Source organism: Monopterus albus, unplaced genomic scaffold (assembly GCF_001952655.1).
Source record: "Monopterus albus unplaced genomic scaffold, M_albus_1.0 scaffold18.1, whole genome shotgun sequence".
NCBI classification, from domain to species: Eukaryota; Metazoa; Chordata; class Actinopteri; order Synbranchiformes; family Synbranchidae; genus Monopterus; species Monopterus albus.
In genome coordinates, this window is record NW_018127898.1 from 9,794,184 (window position 1) to 9,810,783 (window position 16,600).

General features: G+C 40.8%; 1 protein-coding gene across 14 annotated transcripts in view; it reads right to left on the reverse strand.

Moving 5' to 3' along the window:
- The window catches only part of LOC109955992 (band 4.1-like protein 1), an 88,129-nt gene extending 71,898 nt beyond the window's left edge, over positions 1–16,231 (reverse strand). For 4 of the 14 annotated variants that reach the window (XM_020592704.1, XM_020592703.1, XM_020592702.1 and 1 more), the window contains exon 1: positions 15,949–16,230. The gene's annotated coding sequence lies outside the window, so the exon portion shown is untranslated. Of the gene's footprint in view, positions 1–15,533; positions 15,695–15,948 lie in introns of those variants that run through there. The other 10 variants (XM_020592706.1, XM_020592707.1, XM_020592700.1 and 7 more) reach the window with 6 other exon arrangements.
- Positions 16,232–16,600: the final 369 nt, after the last annotated feature.

Consider the following 16,600-nt stretch of genomic DNA (forward strand, 5'->3'; position numbering starts at 1 on the left):
TTCTTTCGTTAAAGGGAGTTTTGCCTCCCCACTGTCGCCAAGTGCTTGCTCAAGGGGGATTTGTTGGGTTTTCCCTATGTAATAATAATAATAATAATAATAATAATAATAATAATAATAATGTCTAGACCTTACTTTGTAAAGTGTCCTGAGATGACTTTTGCTGTGATACAAATAAAATTTGATTTGATTTTTGATTTGAATTCTGTCCAGCCCACTTTTTTTTTTTTATTCTGTGTGGAATGTATTAGATTTGGTTTTTCTCTGCTTTTTGTGTTGTTCTGATGCAAACAAAAGAAACATGTGAATGCCAAAGAATCTGTGAATGCAACAACTTTCTGGGAGAAGTGGTGTGTTATCTGACAGGGTGCTAATATTTCTGACCTTGATACTTTATTACATCTTTTGAATCAACACACCTTTTCAAATTTTACCACCAGCCAGTAGAACTGCACCATAGTAACAAATTATATTCTGGCTTAATCTTGGAAATGTCTCTGCCTGGTTTTCTTAACAGCAGTGGTCTGGATTAATAAATCCAATTGCCAAAGAATGTCACTCTCATGGACATTAGCATCAGATGGCCCAGTCTCTCCTGATGCATGGCTGAGTGCAAAGCTGTTTTGACCGTTAAATATAATGGCTGTCCACTGGCATTAGTCACTGATGTTAAGAACACGCATATGTCAGTGTTAACATTAGGGAACACAAGCTGTAAATTCTGTTTCCATATTAGTTTGGGCAGCTGAAGGGCAGATACTGTATTTGTTTCCTGGCTGCCACGCTCAACCAAAAATTTCATGACAGCAGCCATTTGCTGCAAAACCTGAGTCCAATATTTACATTTATCATTAAATTGCTTTTGTACGTAGCTCCAAGTCAGTGACTCTGGTTCATGTATAACTTCATGGTCTTTCTGAGGATGTCAGACCTTTAATGCTCAACAGCACAATCTTCCAATCACGTAATCCCTTTCTAAATGATGACTGTTCATGTGTTATAAAATATTTTACAGTCAAAACAAAACATGCTTCTCTCAGAGGACGAGTTGCATAGCAATTCTCTGAACAGTTGGCATCTTTGTTTTGACAAGTCCCCAAGCCCAGTTTGGCCCAGTAAGCATAAACAGTGTCATCAGTAAAATCTTCCATTCATCGGGGCCTGTGTTGTACAGATCCTGTGTCCTCGTGCTTAAAGCAGCAGCAGCATCCTCACTATCATCAGCATGAGGCGGCAGATGCTGCCTTTCAGTGTCTTGACTGTGGACATATCTGGTTCAGCTCTTTATGAGTCAATCTCCTGGACCAGTACTGTGAGTATTTACTTTTCTTCACAATTAGTATTGTTTTTTTGTTTTTTTTGTAATACCTGGTCTCACTTTTCTTTTTGCCCCTTTTTCTTTTGAGCACACTCATCTCTTAAATTCAGTTTGTCAGTTTTGTTTGTGTACAAGCCACCAGAGCAGCTCATAACACTGCAACACAATGACACCAAATTCATTGTCAACAAATTTCACCACTGGCAACAAACTGGCTAGTCAATCAGTACGCAGGACATACAATATGACATCAACCCCCCCCCACCACTTAATGCATGTGTCACTGAGACTCAGACAGGGCAGTCTACTTTCCAGTTCATCTACACTTACACCACAGACAGTGTGCTACCTAATGTCAGCTACCCAACAATTAGCATGCTCTCAGTCCACTCTGTGAATTGTTACTTTTACTTGAGTCTGAATCTAAGTACTTCATCCACTACTGCTTGCACTTAGGTTTCCAGAAACATTTAAAATCAATTATTTACTCTTTAATTTTGTTTCTCCAAAAACTGAAAGAAAAATAATTTGGGGAAATAATCATCTTTGACATCCATACTTGCAGCACACACACACATGCAAGCAACTTTCTGCAGAACACTGGAAGTAAGAAATCAGTGATATAATTACAGTATAGGAATTAGATGAATGGCTTGTCCCTAATTCTTCACTGAACACTGCTCAAGGGCAAAACCAGCACTAATAGAATACTGTGATTTCACCCTATCACTAATCATGTGAATGACATTTAATGTGCTGAAGCCATGTACTCTCCACTTCCAGACATAAAATATTTACAATATATTTATACAAAGTCAACAAGTCCGCCCTGGACAAGAGTTGTTGAAACATGTAAAAGAACCTCAAACCATATAATATGAAATACCTGAAAGTACAATAAGCATACTTCATGAACGTGGGCATGATTAACAATTACAAAGACCTAAATAATGTACATGAGCTAAGACACAGGTGGATGCCCTGTTTAATCTTCCATGTTTCAGCTGGAAACAGTTCATGGACCTGCGTCTGCCACATTGTCCATGCAGGTCAGATCAGGTCATTTAGTTTGTTCAACAACTAACAAATCCAAATGACATGTTGGCATCTTGGCTGAGACCAGGGCTATGTGACAGCTATAATTATTAGCTAAAGGCTAGAGAAAAACATCAACACAAAGCTGCCTGGATCCTTCGAAAGCACTGAGCTCCAAATAGTTTTCTATTGACCATGGAAAGCAAAATTCAGTTACTGTGAAAAGAAACAGGTTAGCGTGCACCAGAAGAAAATTTCATGCAAAGATAACTGATTTATGCAGTGTTATGCTATTTCACTGTACTATTGAATAAGATGGTACTGGACGAAGAGTTGTTTCCAACCCAGAGAACTATCAGACTTTGCAGTTCCCCTCTGCTCTATGAAGCTTTTCAGCATCTGTTAACTCACTGTTTTGTTTGTACAATGAAAATAGTGGAGAATTCAGGAGCTAGAAGTTTTGCTTAGAAGTTGGAGGAGACCAAAACAGAGCTATTATAAGCATGATGAATACAAACATGCTTGCTTTATGCCAACTCTCTGACACCACCTACTGTCTGTCTGCATGACAGCAATGAGATGTACTGTATATCTGCCATGCAAAAAATTAAAAAAAAAATTTTTTTAATTTAAATTGAGATGTGTAAGTACACGCTTAGGCTCACACAACGTGCTGAGGCCAGTTTAGCAAAGAAAATGATTTGCTTCTGAAGAGCCGGTGGTAACTAAAAACAAAATGACATCAGGAAAAAAATGTAAGTGTCATAACACCAGACAAACCAGGAACAAGGAGTTGCAAACCATTTGATGTTAATTAGTTTTTAAGTTGAAATGACATTCAGCGAAATGTGTAGGCTCACAACTGCACACTTTTCATAGAGCATTAAGTGCTTGCATATGGCTGCATTTCCCTCAGTATTCTAGTGAGACTTCAGCCATACCAACTCCACCTCCACTCTCCACTTGGTCTGCCCCGAGCTTCTGTTTGTGGTGGACCTTCTCTATAAAATCTATATTAGTATCCCTACCTTATATTACCATCTCTTTCCTAAGCTTGGTAATCTTAGACAAATCCTACCGGTGAACGGCTGCAGTTCTCTCCTTCATGCTGAGACCAGGCCTGGAGCACAGTTCCAGGCATTGACTGCATAATGAGCTGCTGCCTTAGTAAATTAAGACCTAAATACACTCAGATTGCAGTGCAAATTGAATGAAACGTAGTATAAATTTGCACGGACTTTTATGTTATTCAATCCGGCCTAAAGTGAACCACTGAATGAGATGTTTCAAATTGGTGACAGGATGACTAAGCAATTCACCCCCCTGACAACAGTGGTTCAGTAACCCTGAACATCATTGCCAGTGCTGTCAACCTTAAAATGAGCAGCCACAGCAGCACCAGTGAGTGGGCCATGAATGCACACAAAACAAAGTGATTGTGGTTGGACTGAATATTTTATTCTCTGTGCTGCTCATTCTCTGGAGCAGTGTGTCTGTTCCCAGTCTGCAGTCCAGTCTGACAACTGTGCTGCTCTTTCTCTGGAGCAGTGTGTCTGTTCCCAGTCTGCAGTCCAGTCTGACAACTGGATCTGAATATGAAATATGGTTACATAACATTGATCCTTCCTGATCTCTGTGTTTTAACATAGTATCATAGTCATATATTTTTCTTGATGCTTCAAGACTCAGACAAGCTAAATATGAGCACTTCAAACTAAGAAGGATTTTTTTTGTGAGAAATGGTCCTCCAAATGTGACATATTAAAAATGTGAATGTATTAAATATGAATTATGGATATGGTTGTGAGGCAGAGTGTTGAGGGATTAAGTGATGGCACAAAGCAACACAGGGAAGTGAGTGATGATGGCCCTGCCCTGCTCCACCCATGCATGTTCATTTGTTATTTTGCTTGTGGGGCTGTAGCTGCAATGACGGCATATGGATCACAGTGAAATGTCAAGTGTGTAGTCGACACAGCATTCAGGTTATGTAATTTGGTCTGGTGGTTTATCTGTTTGAAAATTCTATTGGCAAAATGCAGTTTATGTTGGCTGAGACTATGGAAGAGCGAGTCTGCAGAGTACTGCAAAGATCCTGATTTCGCAAGAACAAACATTTGCCCATTTACAGCTACAATAAACGTTCAATAAACGCATCTGTCACATTCATCAGGTGTTTCACTGAATGCACAAAAGTGGCTAGCAGTGTTGATATATGCACAAAGCATCATTAGCCTGATGACTTTTAATACGTATGGCTTCACACTTTGGAAAATATGTTTTGCTTTTGAGAATTAGAGGAGAAGATCAGTACCATTCAGTAACACTCTTGTGACCGTCCACTAAAGCAAAGGCTGCAGCCAGCATCTTAGCTTAGCATAAAAACTGGAAACCTGGGGTTAACAGCTTAATGAAAACATCTTCTTTTTTTTTTTCAAGAATTTCCAGCATTTCCACCCTGGTTAAAACAGACATGTGGAAACCCACTTACTGTCTAATAGAATCTGAATAAGAATATTTTCCAAAATGTCAAACTGCACCTTTAACCTTCATGGTCCAGTGACACCCTTCATTTTTTCATCTCAGTCCTACGTTTGGGGCGACAAATACCTCTCTGCCAGAAAATTATGGCTGGTTGTTTGTGCAAAGACAGTTTAGCTACCGGTCAAGCTTGGTAATAACCTATAAAATTCATAGACAGCCAGAGGCTAAAATAAGGGCAGTGTCAACACACCAGTATAAACAAATAAAGAAGTAATGAGGAACAGCTGTGAATCAGGTCTAGGGGCACAGTTGAGTTTGGTCTCTTAGGCTAAACAGCATTGACTGATTCCTCCTTAAACACAAACCAACTGCATTAACATACATTAGTGTGGACTCTTTTTGTTAAGTGTAAAAGAAGCAGTTAGTAAAAAGCTGCCAAATTAAACTTAACACTTGATTTAGATTTGTCACTGGGTTTTCTCTATCCAGCTCCAAAGACTAATTCTGTGTAAACTCTGCCAAGTGGGAGTGGGTTATTCTGTTCTGGGGCTAAACTTCACACATGATTTATTTTCTGTGTGTATAATTAAAAGACTGAGTGCACAGATATGCTGGTAAAAACACCACTGGCTGCAAGGATCAACAAAAATACATAATACCCCAGCAATGCTGTGACAGTGCATTTCACTCCCACATTTTCCTGTTTGTTACACAACATGTACAAATGTAAACCTCTTTACAAGGGAGAGCTTCCCATTCTCTGATCAGAGGAATACATAAGACCTGAGACAAATAGCTTTATTGTTCATGGATTTCATATTTCCCCAAGGAAATTATTTCTAATAATAGCCTCTTCTCATCTTTTACAAATATATACAATTTGGGAACAAGAACAAAGTCTGAATTAAACCTGAAAACCTTCAGAAATGCAAATTATACATGGGTATCTTGTCAGAGAAATGCTCTCTTCTAACAAAGTTTAACTTAATGAAAGCATTTATCATAAATATGCAGTGCTGTGATTTTTGTTTCTCCTGCAGTATAATATGCAACACAGAGCTGAAAGGGTGGCATAAGGTCCATAAAATCATTAAATTGGAGTCATTAGCCTGCTAATCACATACTGTAAATGCTTTAGATTTTAATAGAGCTTTTTTCCATTTCTAAAATAATAGCCTTTCTTAAAATAGCATTACTTAGATCAAACTGACACTGTGGGCATAAAAGCCCTCTGGTCTGGGTATTAGTATTAAAAAAAAAACTCATTTCTTGCCATTTTGCCTTCCTCTAAGTTTGACAGTCATTCCCCAGTAGCATTTATAAAGCTTCAGTTCACCCACAAACCATATCAACAATGTCTTTTGGCACACACAAGTGCCCCTATCCAACAAATTGTTCACATATAACACAAATTATATGGTGACTATGCGACCCAGTGGCAGTAGGAGTACTGTATAACCTACCATTTGGAGCTTCAAAAACACTATGAAGTGAAAATATTATATGGTATTAAAAAAAATAACACTTAAGAAAGCATATTTTATTTCTATGTCCCTGTGTTTTCTTTTTGTCCAGCATATTTTTGAGTCAACCAGCTACTGTAAATCTTCCATCATATAAAAATAATATAAAATAACACTTAACCATTAGGCTTCACAGCGAGAAGGTTCTGGTTTTGTGACCTTTCTGCGGAGTTTCCATGTTCTCCCCTTGCTTGCGTGGGTTCTCTCCGGGTACTTCGGCTTCCTCCCACTGTCCAAAGACATGCGGCTTAGGTTGATTGGTGACTCTAAATTGCCCGTAGCAGTGAATGTGTGTGTGTGTGTGGTTGTTCGTCTGCGTGTTGGCCCTGCGATAGACCGGCCCTCACATTTCGCTGATTTTTAAGCTATAAAATCAAACCTTTAAATGACTTAATCAAGTTTTGAAATCACTGTATATACAAAAAATTCCCCACTCGCCCCCCACTTTGGGGTGGTCTTGTATTCCTTCCTTCAAGCTCGGGTCCTCTACCAGAGGCCTGGGAGCTTGAGGGTCCTGCGCAGTATCTTAGCTGTTCCTAGGACTGCACTCTTCTGGACAGAGATCTCAGATGTTGTTCCTGGGATCTGTTGGAGCCACTCTCCCAGTTTGGGGGTCACATCCCCCAATGTTCCTGTTACCACGGGCATAGTGGCTGGCATAGTGTACAGAAACATCTGTGCTGAGTACAGGCTGGAAGTCCCAAAGTCAAAATGGGATGCACCTCCAAAGGTGGTTGAGAATGACCAAGCTAAGATCCTGTGGGACTTCCAGATACAAACTGACAAACTGGTAATGGCCAACCAACCGGACATAGTAGTGGTAGACAAACAGAAGAAGAAGGCTGTAGTGATAGATGTAGCAATCCCAAGTGATAACAACATCAGGAAGAAGGAACACGAGAAGCTTGAGAAATACCAAGGCTGAAAGAAGAGCTAGAAAAGATGTGGACGGTGAGGGCACAAGTGGTCCCCGTGGTAATAGGAACACTGGGGGCTGTGACCCCCATACTGGTTCATGTAGAATATTCTGTCATGTGACCTTAAAAGTCTTAGGAATTTTAGAAAACATAAAACTCTGTGGAAGTATAATGTGTGTGTGTGGTGTAGTGTAACTTACACTGATGCTAATTTCCCAACAAAATCTCCAAAAGTATGAAAATAACTCAAAAATATAATCTTTTAGCAGTAGCATTTTCAATGTACATTTCTTACTATGAAGGTAACTGATTTTTATCAAATTACTTTCTTTATAATTTAATTAATTTTTGTAATGTCAAAAAGCTACTGGAAGGTGTGAGCCCCCAGAAACACATAGACATTCTAGATAACTAATCTCGATGTATTTATTTTCTTTTCATCGAATATTGAAGCATATTGTCATAAGCTGCAAGAGATCTGAAGGTATAAACAAAGGCTGAATTGTGTGCATTTAGGGAACTGGAAGTTGAAAACACAGATCTGTTGTACAGTAGCTATTAAATTACAAATCTAGCCAGCTCTTTTTTTTAGGGCTGTATTTTTCTTCTACTTATCAAAAACAATCAAGCAGAATAAAAAATGTCCTTGTTATCTAGTGTTAGCCCTGGTTAGAGCTGTAACTGGTGATTATTTTCATTATCATTTAGACTTTAAAATGTCAGCAAATAGTGAAAAATACCCATCTCATCTTGGCCAAGTTCACAGCAGCAGCTTCATCTATCTTTGTTTTGTCCAAGTTTAAAGCCAAAAGCTTTTCCATTTATGATCAGATAACGGAAACTTTGCAATCAATTTATTGACTAATTGTTGCAGCCCTAATCCTGGTAGTGTTGTCAAAGAATTTCGAGGTGAAGGTCAGACTAATACTTGATTCATCTAGCTCCTCACTCTGTCTGCGTTATTCACCTGCAGTGAGAACTTTTAGCACTGCCACTAAATTCTTCAACAGACCAGTCCTGTGCCTTTCAGGGTTTCACATTGCCAAGTCCAGGAGCTGTGGAGGTTTTCTTTCTGTCCACACTTGAACAGAACTCTGACCAGGTCAGCAGAGAACCAGAGGCAGATCAGAGGAAACCCAAACAGGCATTTCACAAACAGCCCACAGAGAAAAAGAGAGCCAGTGGGCTTACATCCAGTCCTCAGCTCAACTCTGCTGTTTGTATAGAGCCATTCATCTCCTTATTAGGATCAGTGGTGGGGCTGAAAGGAAGCTACAGGAGCTCTCTGTGCTGCTGGTGTCACTGTCAGAGGATTTGTAAAGATGCTGAACAAGGAGCTCAGTGCTATTTGTTTAAGTACAGACAGGGAGAAACACACAAAAACAGAAGCTGAAAAAGCATGTCAGTAGCACTCAACAACATTTTAGTCCTACCTTTTAAATGTTTCTGGGAACAATCAGTCTCTTACTGAGTACTAGTACTATGTGGACTGCTAAATGGCAGCTGAAAGCCAACACCGAGCATCTTAATCTGTGCACTGGAGTGTTTGGCAAATGCTATGGGTTGTTGGCATAAAAGTGTGTGGTGAGACTGGAGGATCACCACTGCTACAAGAGGGCCATCAATCATGGAATGAATTATAAAGGGGTCTCTTGTTATTACTGCCTACATAAAAACAAAATTAAAAAACTAATGCATGACAGAGAATCCATGAATGATCAGTACACACAGTGTAGAACATTTTACACCAAACAGCAAAAAAGCTCCAACTGTGGAACAAAGGCCTGTGGTTCAAAAAAAAGAAAGCAGAGACCTGCTGATGCCACAACAATGGGTGGTTTCCGTTACTTACAACTCTTTGACTGCAGGTGGAGAAGAGAAGTGAATGTTGTGTGGTGAACAGTAACAACACAAACAAGTGATAAAAACCCAGACACAGCAGTTTCAGACAAGAGTGGACCACCCCACAATACAACAACTGTTCATTTCCTCGACAAAGCACTACTGCCTGTCGAGCAGGACGACCATGGGATTTGTAGTGAACTGCATTCTCCGTTTACTATTGACACACACCCAACAAGGCCACATAATATTGCTGCAGCAAAATCAATGCCTGTGTATTACTTTGCAGAGAAGCCTGCTGCAGAGAAGTCTGCTGCAGATCAGAGCACCTGCTCTGATTATAAATCAACAGGCCTATTAATGAGATGAGAGGACACTTATTGGCAGACTGAGCAACAAGGTGGTAAAGAGGAACAGCAGAGCATGCAGCTGATCCAGTCATGATGGATATACTGCATATGCAGTAGCAGACAATTATAACCAACACACAGAGAACTAAAAAGAGTCCCTAACTCTCGTGAAGTTAAAGGTTAAATCTAATTATTGACAATATAACACATATATGTCACATTACTCGTGAGTTTGTGATGCATTGTTTAAGTGTAGCAGTATAAAGACTTGCTTTTACTTCTGTGTTGCTTGAGAGAGGCCATCTTTCACACTAAATTTTACCTAACATTTTATTTTTTTGTCCAAATTCTGTTATAGTTGTATAAAAATCCAGTTTAAGGTGTAATTAACTGCAGCACGCCCTAATATCTCAGCTAAGAGCCAGATGCTAAATCAATTAAACTGCAACTGAACTAAACATAACTGTCAGAATATAAAACTGAAGACAAATACACAGGGACGTCACCTTACTATACAGCATATGGCATCATCCACTGAGTCTATCCACTGATCTACTAATGAGCATTATTTTACTAGGCACTGTCACTGGATATTCACTCTAGATATGACAGTTAAGATAATGGCCCTTTTTTTATTATCTATTTTGAACTCCATTTGTGAATGTATATAATTTGGCTTTTCTGACTGTATTTTGTTCCTTTGGTGTTGTCATTTGGCCACTAATGCAAAACGTAAACTTAATCATTTCTCGTATTAAAAGCGTTTCTCTTTTTCAGCTGACTCAGTTTTCTCATATTAAAGCTTCCACACAGCACATGAAAGCACCACAGAATTTTCAGACGACCGCTCTAAAACTGTCTCAGACCTCTACACTGGTTATCATCAACTAAGACAAGATATGTCACAGTAGGTGTGGACTAGGAGGTGACACAGTACTCCACTAACCCACATCTATGGTCCAGATAAACAGTAACAGGCACTGAACAACATGATAACATTCAAAGTATATGTGAAGTTTAAAATATGGTATGCAGAGCAGACGTCTCCCATTCGAAGGTTGAAGGTTCAAATCTCGGTGCCTATAGTTCACAAGACACTGAACCCCCCAAGTTGGCCATGATGGCAGCATGTATGCACGCAGCGGCAGAGTGTATACTTATACTGACCAATACCGGATTAATAATTCAGATTAAAGAATAATAATAATTCTGATTAATATATTCATTGTTAGCGTTGTTCGCTTCATCAGTCTGGTGCCCTTATTACAAGGTATTAAAATTAATCATAAATTGTAGCTCAAATCTACACAATCAAATCTCCAGAACAGTTACTAAATGGAAAATACAGTACAGTCCTTTAGAATATGTTAACGCAGCCTTATAGTGTATGAGACTGTCAACATGACTAATAACATAAATTCTGACACCACAGAGAGCCAATATAAATATATTTTTTATCTCCCAGATGATCTAAACGTGGCGTTTGTAATGGGAATTTGATAGAAGAATGAATGTATGTACTCGTATGCTTTGCCATGTGGCCCAGATTGCCTGTATGTGTGTACAGCATAGCTGATTCTTCACTGGGCTACAAACACAGAAACAAGCTAATTGGTGCAAACCAAAATGCATGAACCACACACTAAACACACAAGCCAGTGAGTCATGTGCTTTCACAGATTAAAACAGAACTGTAAACACACACGCACACACACCAAGTGTGGAACCATGGCTGCAGCTGTGCCTGGATCTGCCTGCCAACCTGTCTGACTAGTTTAGAAGCCACACGACAGGCCCACAGGGACTGGGAGTAGTCTGTGAATCTACTCCACAGACCACTGCAACGAACACAGTTAAAACGACCCTCGACAAACACATTTCTGAGAACCGCTGGGTCCTATCCAACACAGCCTGCATGCAAACTAGACCCACATGCTTCACTGGGTATTTGGTGCACCATCATCTTTCACTCTAATTACGAGTGATATACAGTGAAGAGGTCAGAACTACGCAGCAGCAGCAACACTTTTTAGTCGCAGAACAGTTACCGTGGGACCATCGTCCTGAAAATTCTAATTCAGCTTAGCTTTACCTGAAACAAGTAGCTTATTTATGTTGCAAAAGTAGTCCTGTGAAAATCACCTCTGGATTTCACCCAGCTGCAGTAAGCATGGTATTGCTGTGAATGTTTTGCAGTGCTTTCTTTATCTTTCTTAATCCTCCTTTTGGGTTTTGTTTTTTGTATTTTGAAATATATTTCACTGAGATCGACCTTAGTGTGCACACTTTTTCCTTAATTAACCTTTCTACAGTGTGCAAAACTCAGGCAAAGACACACTCTACCCATCAGGGAAATGGACACAGGTCAACAAGGGAACTAGCCTTCCTCCATAACTGCTGAATTCCAAGGCTCTAATTAGTGATAGCCACATGTGAAGTGGCCAAAATAAAACAATGGCTGCCAGCTTGGTTTGTTGGAAAAGGCTAAAATAGCTGGGGGGAATGGTATTTCCAAAGTAGACAACAGTGTCTGTGGAACAGCCTGGGAAGAAGTTGCAAATTTTCCCTTTCCCTCCATGTAAAATATAAAGTCTGCTTTATTGTGGTAAGGAATAACTGAGGAGCATTATGGGTATTGTTGCACCAGATCAAAGCCAGACAATAACATGATGAGTCTCATACTTGAGAGGTAGGGGATTTGTTCAAAGAAGATGGCAGGGGGTAGCAAGGGAGATGAGTGTAGATGCAAAGGAAGGGGCAGAAAAATGTAGAAGCTGCTGACTCACTGTAATCATCAGGCTGAGGCAAGCTGTGCCACTGCTGCTTGGGTTAAATCCCAGTGCCTCCCCTTCAGAAGGACAACGTGATGCTTCACGCCAACTGTGAAGAGCTGGATGACTGAAGGTGGGAAATAGTATGGTGAAATAAAACTGTCTCTGGGCATGAAATAGCTCCTCTTTCTTTCTTCTCACATCTGAGTGCAGACAGAATGATGCAATATGAAGAAGGCAATAAATTGCCCAAAACTGTGTGAGTAAAAACCAAAGGTAAAAATAAAGCCCTGCTGTGACAGATAACTGCAGGATTGTGACTGGTGTGAGAGGAGAGCCTTGGCTGAAGGACTGGGGAGAATCGGATCTCTGTGTACGCTATTAAAAATCATGCAATGAACCAACATGATGGCCTGCACCATAGTAAGATTTTGACAGGACTGCAGTAGATGCAGCATCCTGATGAGGCTTAATTCAATTCCCATAAAACAAAAGCAAACAGACAGTGTGAGTACTGTTGTTGGATTCAGCTGGGGAAATGTTATGTTATCCTCTTTGTGGTTATTCCAAACAAAGGGTGTAAAACAAAACAAGATTAGGTCTCTGTGCATACTGGGTAAACACAAAGTTGCAGTGCACTGTAATTACAACTATATCAGCGAACAATCAATAACACAGTGCTGCTCATCCATTATCAGGTATTAGTTACAAGGTGTGCAAACATTGTTTGATTTTAGTGGCTCATTTAAAGCCCAGACCTAAACCCCAATGAACATCTGTGGAGAAACCTGAAGATGGCAGTTCAGGGATGCTTGCCATCCAAACTGACAGACCTTGAGAGGATCTGTCATGAAGAATGGGATAAACTGCCCAAAATCAAGCTGTAATTGCTGCCAAAAGGGCTGCTACAAAGTATTGGATGAAGAGTCTGAATACTTTAAGAGATTTCAGTTTTTGATTCTTAATTAAAATTCAGACAGTTTTATGACCATGGTTTCACTTTGCCATTATGGGTGATTAAGTACATAATGATGGGTAGAAATGGCAATTATATCCATTCAGAACTGAATCCACAAAACAATAAAATGTGCAAAAAAGGTAAGGGATGTGCATACTTTCGGACTCCACTGACAGTCCAGGTTAATTTCATAAGTCTTGTGGTAGCCAGTGATAACAACAGGTGTGTTTAAGTTGCATGTGTCCACTGCTGGGAGGGAAAAACATGGACTGAGAAGATTAAAGAGACCAGTCAGCATGTTCATTATGGTAAATCTAAACTTGTGACTGAATGCTGTTTTAACAATAAGTAAGATGCACACATGTACCAGCTTTTGTCCTCTGTATCACATCGAGAGCATGCAAGCATTGTTTCCTATGAAATCTCTTGTACCTAAGTATAAAAAGGGAATGCTGCACCGGAAAGGTAGCGTCTGCCATTATCAGTGTGAATGACTACACAGAGAGGAAACTGCTGAATGCAACAAACGGGTATTGCTGATTAAATGTCAGTCATAGGTAGCATCAAAATAAGGGTTGACATATTGCCAAATAAAAAAGGGTTAGACTTGAGTTTAGGTTAAAACTATGGTGAGCTATTGGATTAGGGGCTAAGGAAAGCACTCAGTGAGGGTCATCAAAGTACAGGAGTACAACTGCATTTGTGTGGTGTGTGTGTTTCTTTGTATGCATCTGTGACTGGTCACTGGAGGTCAGCAGGCAGGAAGAGACACGAGCACAGTCACAAAGCTACAAAAACATGGAGGGTCAAAGAACATTCCCCCTGGGCCAACAGCAGTGACAGCCAAGTGCACCACACACACAGAGATCCTACCTGCTGCATAATCACATCACGGTAACCCAACACAGTTACAGTATGTAGCACTCCTTACCGGAGACAAGAGCTACAGTAAATAGTCAGCTGTAAAATATTCTCTGTCTGCGTGACAGTTTCATATAGAGAAACCACTAATTGCCCTCTTTTTCCAACAGAGAAGTCAATAATAAATGGCTCTGGTAACTTGCAAGTGCAGTGAATGAACACCTCCAATGAGACACAGAGGAGAGGAATTCTGCCTGCGCTTCACTGGATGCCTCATACGTGCTCATTTGAATTGCAAATGGGGGTAGGCAGCATGCTGGGATGTGAAATCCCAGCAGCACCCTCCGGCATCTGAGCTCACGCACAAACCCCGATATATACACACTAGTAGCGAGACTTTGTGTAAATACACACTACAACAAAAAGGAAAAGTCATACAGAATCTCTGAACTTGGCTAACTTCAATGTATCTGAACTCTGTATGATCACAAATTCATGTTGAAACACTGACAAGCAAACAGTGGAGACACCGGTGGTGAGATGACGTAAATGCCTCCCTGGAAGTTAGGCAGGAGAAGAAGCAGCAGGTGATACTCAGAGAGAGGCTAGCTGGAAGGCTGATCCAGCAGACGCCGGAGTGTGTGCACCATTTACTGTGTGACGGGCTGTGTGACAGCAGGTCTGCCAGCTAAGGCTGACGGTACGCGCAGCCTGGAGGAGGAGCGAGACAAGGTATCACAAGCCCACCTGTACAGCAACAGGGAGCAGGCAGAGAACTGCAGAGGCAACAGAACCCGGACTACAACATGATAAACCAAAACAATAACAAAAATGATGTAAACAAAATCTTAAGTTTCAGTGAGAAGAGGTTTTAAGGAGAACACTTGTTAGGTTAGAAATGTCCTATTACGACTGCAACAAACACATAGAGACACTGAGGTGGAAATTGGGGAAGCTTGTTGATGGTAATCCACTACAGAGAACAGTCCTGGTAAAGCAATCTAAAGTCAACCTGTGCATTGCTGAAACATTCCTCTCCACTTCTGTAAGTAATTCCACAAAACAGGTGAAACTCGGGGGTTAAAGGTGAGACCTGCCTGAGCATGCAGTCAAAAACAGTAACCAGCTGATGTATAGTTTACATTTACACTTTACTGACTGACTCATTCCTAAAAGAGACAAAAAATAGCTACAAACAGCCACTTGAGTTTGTTTGGAAAGCAAAAGTCAACTACTTTGAGTAGGCAAACAAGGGGTGTGGATGAGAGGGTGTCTACAGTATGTGCATCTGTCAGTGCGGCTGTTGAAGACTGGCGAAGGGTGTATAAGCCAACAGCAGACACAGTCTGGCCTGACAGGCTGAGACACGAACCGAAACACACAAGTGATATCTGAGTCAAGCACAAACTTTGAAGGACGTGAAAAATCCAATATGAAAGTCTAGGCCTTGCTGTAGGTTATATGGTATTCATACCTGGCAGCGCTGGGGAGGTTCCACTGCCTAGTTGCGGGTTTAAGGGGTTTGATGTTAACACTGACTGGGCCAGTGGGTACAAAACGACGCTTCACCTTGCTTCTGTTTCATGCCCACAGTATCAGTCATCCTCCGGTAGAGGACGGCAAGCAAGCGGGCAAAGTCGGTGCGCGTTCTAAAATTATAGCCTATTGAGCAGCTGCAGCTTGAATAAATACCTGTTCACTGCAGCAGCTAAAAGCACGAAAACAATGACACAAAGCACCTGACACGTATAAAGGGCACACACACGGGACAGATCTCGGAAACGTCAAAGCCCGACATCCAACAAATCGTGTTAATACAACCAACACTGTGCTTATAAGGACATGAGAAAACTGGTAGGATAGAAAAACACATGAATATTTCAACATACCCTCCTGTCAGACAGACATCCAGGGGAGGATCATGGATGGTGCGCAACGGGGAAGGTCAGTCCTGCTCCTGACGCGGTTCCGTGTTTATTCCTCGGTCTCAGGGAAAGGGAGTGTGTCGGTGTTTAGCCGGTGAAAAGCCTAATGAGAGAAGGAGGAGGGGAGAGAAAGAGGGAGGGACGCTGTCAGATGCAGGAAGGCAGCAGAGAGTAAGACTCACTCACACACACACACACACGATCCGTGTGTTTGGAGAGAACGCGTAAAGCCGAGCAACGCGTGCGTTATTCCTGCAAAAATGTCCCTCTCTGTCAACAAGTGCACTAATGTGAACATGCGGAAAAATACAAACAAGGTAACAGAAGCCCTTAGTGTATCCACAGCAGAGCTGCATACGTGCCAGAGACTGTCAACAATAAGAGATATTTACAGTGCACATAGTTAAAATGTGGCCTCTTTGGATTGTCAGTGAGCAAGTGAAGATGTTTCATTTGTAGGCAGATTCATTTTACTGCTTTTAATAAAATATTTAAGGCCCCAGCAACTACATCAGAGGAGTTGCTGTTATTTCTTGGAGTGTCGTCAGGATGGCACAATCCCTTTGATTTCATCACCTTGTCCATGGCTAAGAACATAGCCTTAGCGCCCTCACCT